Raw genomic sequence first — 7824 nt, 5'->3', positions numbered from 1 at the left:
GGGTTATCGTTGATCGTTTGACGAAGTCGGCTCATTTCATTTCAGTGCGTGCTTCCTGGTCGATGGACCAGCTTGCAAAGGTGTTCATTGAGGAGATTGTGAGACTGCACGACGTCCCAGTTTCGATCGTTTTAGACTGAGACTCCAAATTTATGTCTCTGTTTTGGAGGAGTTTCCAGTAAGCGCTTGGGGTCACTTTGCATCTCAGCATCGCTTATCATCCGGAGACGGATGGGCAGACTGAAAGGGTCAACTAGATCTTTGAGGATATGCTCAGGGCTTGTATGATCAACTTTGCGGGCAGTTGGGATGATCATATGCGCCTCACCGAGTTCGCATACAATAACAGCTATTAGGTAACTATCGGCATGACTTCTTTTGAGGCACTTTTTGGTAGACCGTGTAGATCTCCTAGTTGTTGGACTGAGGTTAGAGAGCGTCGTCTCTTAGGTCCCGAGCTTGTGCTGCAGACATTAGAGGCTATTAATGTTATCAGGCAAAGGATACGCACAGCTCAGAGCCAATAGAAGAGTTATGCTGATCGTCGGTGTCGACCCCTCGAGGTTACAGTCGGGGACATGTTATATCTCAAGGTCTCGCCTATGAAGGGCATGGTTTATTTTGGTGTGAAGGGCAAGCTCGCCCTGAGATTATTGGACCTTTTGAGATTACCGAGCACGTAGGCATTGTGGCCTATAGGCTTGCCTTACCTCCTAAGTTGTCCGCTATCCACGACGTATTCCATGTTTCTATGTTGCGGAAGTGTGGGTCGGACACTATTCCTGTGATTGATTGGCAGCCACTTGAGGTCCATGGGGATGCTTCCTACATTGAGCAGCCGATTCGTATTCTTGATCAGAAGGAGCAGGTCCTCAGGACCAATGTCATTCCCTTGGTGAAGGTTTAATAGGGTCATCATTCGGAGGCCGACGCGTCTTAGGAATGCAAGGCTGAGATTAGAGAGCATTATCCCTATTTATTTGTTGATTGATATATGCAGATTGTATTATCTTCTCTTTTGATGATTGCTATATGATGATGACAAAATTTCTTTATTGGTGGGGAGGATTGTGAGACCCGACCTGAGTTCGCATGTGTGCATGTGTGTGTGTGAGTATGCATTTCGTTTATTTAGGTCCTGTGGTCCTACCGGTCAAATTCCGGTGACCCACGACCTTCGAGTAGTATTTGTGGTCATCCTCGAGTTCGGTCATATAGATCCAACTCAGATCGACTAGAAAACTATGCCATTGCGATCGCATCGTCATTGCGGTTCCAACGACGCATCTTATGTGTCCATCCGATGTATAGATCATAAGTTGTGTGTATCTCATGTTATAGTTCTTGATCATGATCGCATGGCCCACGTAGGAGTGGTGTGCACATTTTCCTAGATGGTCTCATCCCTAATGCACAATTTTCAACTCACACTACCCAACACCACCCAAAATTCCATAGCTTACACCACCCACCACCCAAACACCACCCACATGCCTACTAACCTATTAAACCTACAACTTTAGTTGTAACTCCCTACTTGCAATCATCTCCCCTCTCTAACCAAGGTAAGAAAGTAATGATTACTTAGCTTAAAAGAGGTTTCTCTCTCTTTCCCTCTCATTTCTCTCTCTCTTCTCTTCTTCCCTAGCAACTTCCCTCCATTATTCCAACCCATCTTCCCTCCATTCCAGCCCCATTTCCCCTCTAATCCTCTAAATCTAACCATCTAAATCCAATATCACCCATTGATATGGATCCCTTGGTGCACTAGGAGCTAAGAGGTCCAAGTTTCGAGCACTCTAAGGTGGGTGTACTCCTAGGATTTAAGATTTCTATTTTCATGTTCTTAGATCTTTTTTTTTATAGGAAGTGTAGGACCCACCAATCAATGGTGGAGATCCTACATCATCCCTTAATTGTGGCCAAATGGCCTATTTGATGCATGCATGCCGATGCATGGGGTTTTCCCTCTATGGGCCCCCATTATGGAGGATTACTTGGATTCTATGGCATGATAGGTCATCTAGACCTTAGAATCATGGTTGGGATGGCATCCCAACCATTGATCTTGAATCTAAGACATGCATGTGGTGGATCTTTGTTGTAACATATGAATAGAAGGAATGTATGGTGTGATTGATGAAGGGGAGGGCCTCAATGTGGCGGAGCCTCTCTTCTTGTGGCCGATTCTTTTTTTCTTTTTTTTAATGATAGAATTCTGATCTTGCATGTATCACCCACTTTGTAGGCTAACAAAAATCTAGACCAACCATGGAGATTGGACGCCCATAGCAGTCCATCCTTAGATATGTGGCCCCAAAATTCACCTAAATGGGACATATGCAAGGGTTATTTGATGATGGAAAAAGTCTGGACACTTGTGGGGCCCATTGGGGTGGTCCACTACACAAATTCCTCGAGTTAAACCTCATGGAAAACAATGTTTATATTTTAATTCTTTCTATTACATGTTGCTATCCAAATCTGTTTGGACAGATTTTTGGGCCAACTTGAGGCTAGGATCTGGGGCTTTTGGTGGGGAATTGTATACCAAGTGAAATATGATTTTTGAATATGGGTATCCCACTTATAATCATGTCAAATTCCAGCCCCAATTGACCGCATTTGGGTCCCCAAAAGGGTGGGCCAATATGGGTACTTGCTGGGTTTTCTGTTGTAATTCCAGCAATGTTGTAATTTGGAAATGTAAAATTTTAAAATAGTTTCTGATTAGGTGAGCCACTTTGGTGGACCCCACCTTGTACTACATATATGAGAGAATGTTTAAATTTAATTTCCTCAATTTTTGGACATCCAGGGCCCACCCCATTCGGTGCTCAACCATGATCTATTTAGAATTCTGCACTTAGCAGAAATTCTGGACAGATTGTAATTCTGAATTTAAATAAAATACTTATACTACCTCAAAATTTTAAAATTTTGCAGAGATATGCCCCACCCATGGTAGGACCTACCTGCAAAATTTTAAGGCTAATGGACCCCATTTGGGCATCCAAAAGGGAGGGCCAGCATACTGGGCGACCAGAAATTCCTGCTGTGCAGTCTAGCAGCATAGTTCCATAAAAATAAAATTCTAAGAATATTTTATCAGAAGTTGGCCCATATTTCTGGGTCCCACCTTGTTGTAATCTTGATGAGGGACCTTGGGCGCAAATTTCAGGAATTTTGGAGGCCTAAATTCAGGATAGTGGACAACTATTTTTCCAGTAGCATTCCACCCTAGATAGGTTGGAATTTTGAAATTTATTAAAATACTTTTGGGTGTCTAAAAATTATAAAAATTTAAATTAGGCTGTGTTTATGTATTTGATTGAAATTAATGGAGCAGAACCCTAGATAGGTTAGTTCGATTTTCTGGATATACCATTTTATTTAAATTAATTAAAATATTTATAGGTGTCTAAAAATCTTAAAATTTTTTGGGGGGGTGTCCCACCGATGAAAGTATCACCTTGTAAAATTTCAGAGCCATCGGGCCCTTGTATTGCTGCTGGTGCAGCCTGGAGTGGCTCATCAGGCAGGGATGCGTAGGCTGGGGCGTCCAGCCTACCTTGTGGGCCCACCTAGATGTGTTGTAGAACCCACCATATTGTGAGAATTTTTTAGGATAATTCATGCCTTTACACCCTAAATTTTGGGTTTAATTAATGCATCATTGAGGCTCACCTTGTTTGGGCTATATGGGTATCGATCTCTAGCAGGGGTGGCTAACATGGAGTGTGTGTTCCGACATGGGTGTGTACTAACAAGCTAACCCAATATATATATGGGTATTTATATGTAACCAGATTTTGGATTCCTTATAAACCTAAATGGGTTGGAAGCCTTTAGATAGGCCTAGTGGATTCTTGGGTTGTATTCTCTATGGTATTCTGTTGAGCTAGTAGGCTGGAATGTATGAGTGGTTGAGCCCTTGGTTGCCCACCAAAATAACTAAATTTTTGGGCTAGGTTGTAAGGCCCAACTTGCTTATCTTGAATACGATTCTCGCCCATGTGTTAGAGTAATGGGCTGCCACTATGCCCACCACAATGTATGGACTTGGTGGCCCTTTTGTTTGGGCCCTAACCTTCCTTATGGGCCCATATTATTACATGTGGATTTGGCTGTATATTGCCCCTATTGGGCCTATGAATTATGTGTAGCCTTGGGCCACTTTATCGAGGCCCAACATGTGATGTATCTATATGTATATAGCTGCCCATCTCTTTCTTATGGTGATGCTTAGGCCACGGGCCATGATCATTGGCAGATTATTATTAGGCCACCTTTAGGAGATAATGGTGGTTGAATGCCCACCTTGATATGCCCCTCTAGGCCCTTGTTAGGCCCATTCTTGCTTCTATGGGTGGTTAAAGGTCCACGATAGACCATTACTAGGTCCATTCTTATTATTTAGGCCCATGCCATTATCCATCTAGTCTCGTGAGCTACCCTATGCTATTGGGCCCCCATTGAGGTTGCCTTCCTTTTGAGAAATGGTCTAAGTACCTAGACCCTACTAGTGAGGAGGGAAGAACATCTTCATCGCATTGGTATTTCTTGTTCATCTTCATGGCCCACTCCCATACGCATCATATGCATGCTTGGCTGAGATGCGATTAAACATGGTTATGCCATTGGGCAGGATATTGTGAGGGATGAAGTTTTCCTCTCTTGAGCATGTTGGATGTTTAGGTATGATGCATGGCTGTTTGTGTGATTCATACATCTGACATTGCATAGTATGGTCGACATTCGCCCTCGCTTCATCAGGGCCTTGCCTCCTCAGGGATATTCCTGGATGGCTAGATGTGTGGACACCGAAAATGATGTTTAAGTATACCGGGTGCAAAGGATGCCCATGGGTGAAATTCTCAAAACTTCCATGGTACCAAGGATCTGCTCCAACGCCGTGACCGGGTGGAAACATGAGCTTACGAGGGCCTTACACCTATAAGCCGTGACTCCCACTGTCGCTTAATTGGTTGGATAGGGATGTGGCCTTATCCGCCTATGAGGGAAGGCATTATTAGGCTGAGTCTGACCAGCTCGTGAAATGGATCCGCTACTGTTAGGCCTTGTTGGTGATTGACTATCCACAGGCAGGTAGTGAGGTCTCTTACACTCATTTGACTGTGCGGGTCTATAGAGCGGTAGTCATTCAGCAATGTAATGGACCCTGGTGATTTCCTTATGACTGAAAATGTATTTGATATGTGGATTGGATATGAGCACTGGCATTACTGGCATCACATTAACATTGATTGTGTAAGCCCCCTTTATGCACTACCTTGATATAGCGTCCAGTACTCATTGTATGGTATTTATGATAAGCCTTGGTAAGGGTAGTGATATTCTCATTGAGCATGTTTTTTCCTTGTACCTCCTACTATTCTTCTGTGCACCATTGACACACACTTTCACCACCCTCTAAGCTTCTATAAGCTTATGCATGATTGATGCGTGTAGGTGATCCTAGGCAGGTGTCATAGAGCGGCAAAGCGTGGGTTAGAGCTAAGCTTGAAGACCCAATATTGCTGACTTTTCTCCCTTTTCCTATTATCTGATGTATGTCTTTTTAGGCCTGATGAAAACTTGTAAAAGTTCAAATTCTTAGTGGATTTTGTGATGTGTGCCCTTTGTTATTCTCAGATATACTTACTGTGATCTTGGGTATGCTCATATTTGAATGATTATACTTTTATGGAAATCCTCCTTGTAGGATCCAAAGATCAGAACCTGCCTTAGGAGAAAAGAATGGGGTACTACAGAAGCTGTTGCGGCCAGAACCGGCCATCAGGTTCCTTGTGAGTCCAGTTACCGAGTCTGGGGCATGACAGCGGGGGGGCTGGAAGGTGGGAACCGCTGTTGTGACCATGACGAAGCTGTCCATTTCCTATGGACAGCATTGGAGTGGTCTGGCAATTTGGATAGGCCGTGTTTATGTATTTGATTGAAATTAATGGAGCAGAACCGGATGTGCGTCGGAGCTATCCGGATGAGTGGGGGTCCCTGGAAGATGGGAACTGTTGTTATGATCATGATGAAATGGTCTATTTTCTATGGACAACATTGGAGGGGCCTGGCCAATTGGAGCAGGCTGTGTTTATATCTGTATTTGCAGGGACCACACTCTTAACCTAAACCACACCTTAAACCTATAACCTAAACCTATTCTCAATTCCCTAAAGCTATAACCTATAACCTAAACCTAACCCTAAACAAAAACCTATAACCTAAACCTTAACCTAAACCTATAACCTATAACCTATACTTATAACCTTAACCTAAACTATAACCTTAACTTATAACCTATACTTATAACCTTAAACTTATAACCTTAACCTAAATCTATTCTTAAATCCCAAAACCTTAACCTATAACCCAACCTAAACCTATACTTATATCCTAAAACTATTCTCAAATCCCAAAACTTATAACCTAAACCTAACCTTTCCCTAAACCTATAACCAATACTTATAACCTAAACCTAAACTTATAACCTAAACCTAAACCTATTCTCAAATCCCAAAACCTATACCTATAACCTAAAAGTAGACCTAAACCTAAACATAAACCAATACTTATAACCTATAACCTATAACATAAACCTAAACCTAAAACATAACCTAAACCTATAACCTATAACCTATAACCTTAACCTAAACTTATAACCTATAACCTATAACCTAAACCTTAACCTAAACATAAACCTAAACCTAAACCTATAACCTATACTTATAACCTTAACCTAAACTATAACCTTAACCTATAACCTATACTTATAACCTTAACCTAAACCTATTCTCAAATCCCAAAACTTATAACCTAAACCTACACCTTAACCTTAACCTATAACCAATACTTATAAGCTTAACCTAAACTTATAACCTTAACCTATATCTATTCTCAAATCCCAAAACTTATACTTATAACTTAAACCTAGACATGAACATATAACCTAAAATTAAAACCTAAACCCAAACCTAAACCCAATCCTGAACCCGAACCCGATTTCCTAAACCTAAACCTTAACCTATAACATATACTTATAACCTTAACCTAAACCTATTCTCAAATCCCAAAACCTTAACCTATAACCCAACCTAAAACTATACTTACAACCTAAAACTATTCTCAAATCCCAAAACCAATAACCTAAACCTAACCTTTCCCTAAACTTATAACCTTAACCTAAACTTATAACCTAAACCTAAACCTAAACCTATTCTCAAATCCCAAAACCTATACCTATAACCTAAACGTAGACCTAAACCTAAATATAAACCTATACTTATAACCTATAACCTAAACCTAAACCTAAACCTTAACCTAAACATATAACCTATAACCTATAACCTTAACCTAAACCTATAACCTATAACCTAAACCTTAACCTAAACATAAACTTAAACATATAACCTATAACCTATACTTACAACCTTAACATATAACTTATACTTATAACCTTAACCTAAACTTATAAACTTAACCTAAACCTATTCTCAAATCCCAAAACTTATAACCTAAACCTAGACCTTAACCTTAACATATAACCTATACTTATAACCTTAACCTAAACTTATAACCTTAACCTAAACCTATTCTCAAATCCCAAAACCTTAACCTATAACCCAACATAAACCTATATGTATAACTTAAAACTATTCTCACATCCCAAAACCTATAACCTAAACCTAACATTTCCCTTAACCTATAACCTATACTTATAACCTTAACCTAAACTTATAATCTAAACCTAAACCTATTCTCAAATCCCTAAACCTATACCTATAACCTAAATGTAGACCTAAACCTAAA

The sequence above is a fragment of the Magnolia sinica genome, chromosome 9 (genome assembly GCF_029962835.1).
Source record: "Magnolia sinica isolate HGM2019 chromosome 9, MsV1, whole genome shotgun sequence".
Taxonomy (NCBI): domain Eukaryota; kingdom Viridiplantae; phylum Streptophyta; class Magnoliopsida; order Magnoliales; family Magnoliaceae; genus Magnolia; species Magnolia sinica.
This window is presented reverse-complemented; position numbering follows the sequence as displayed.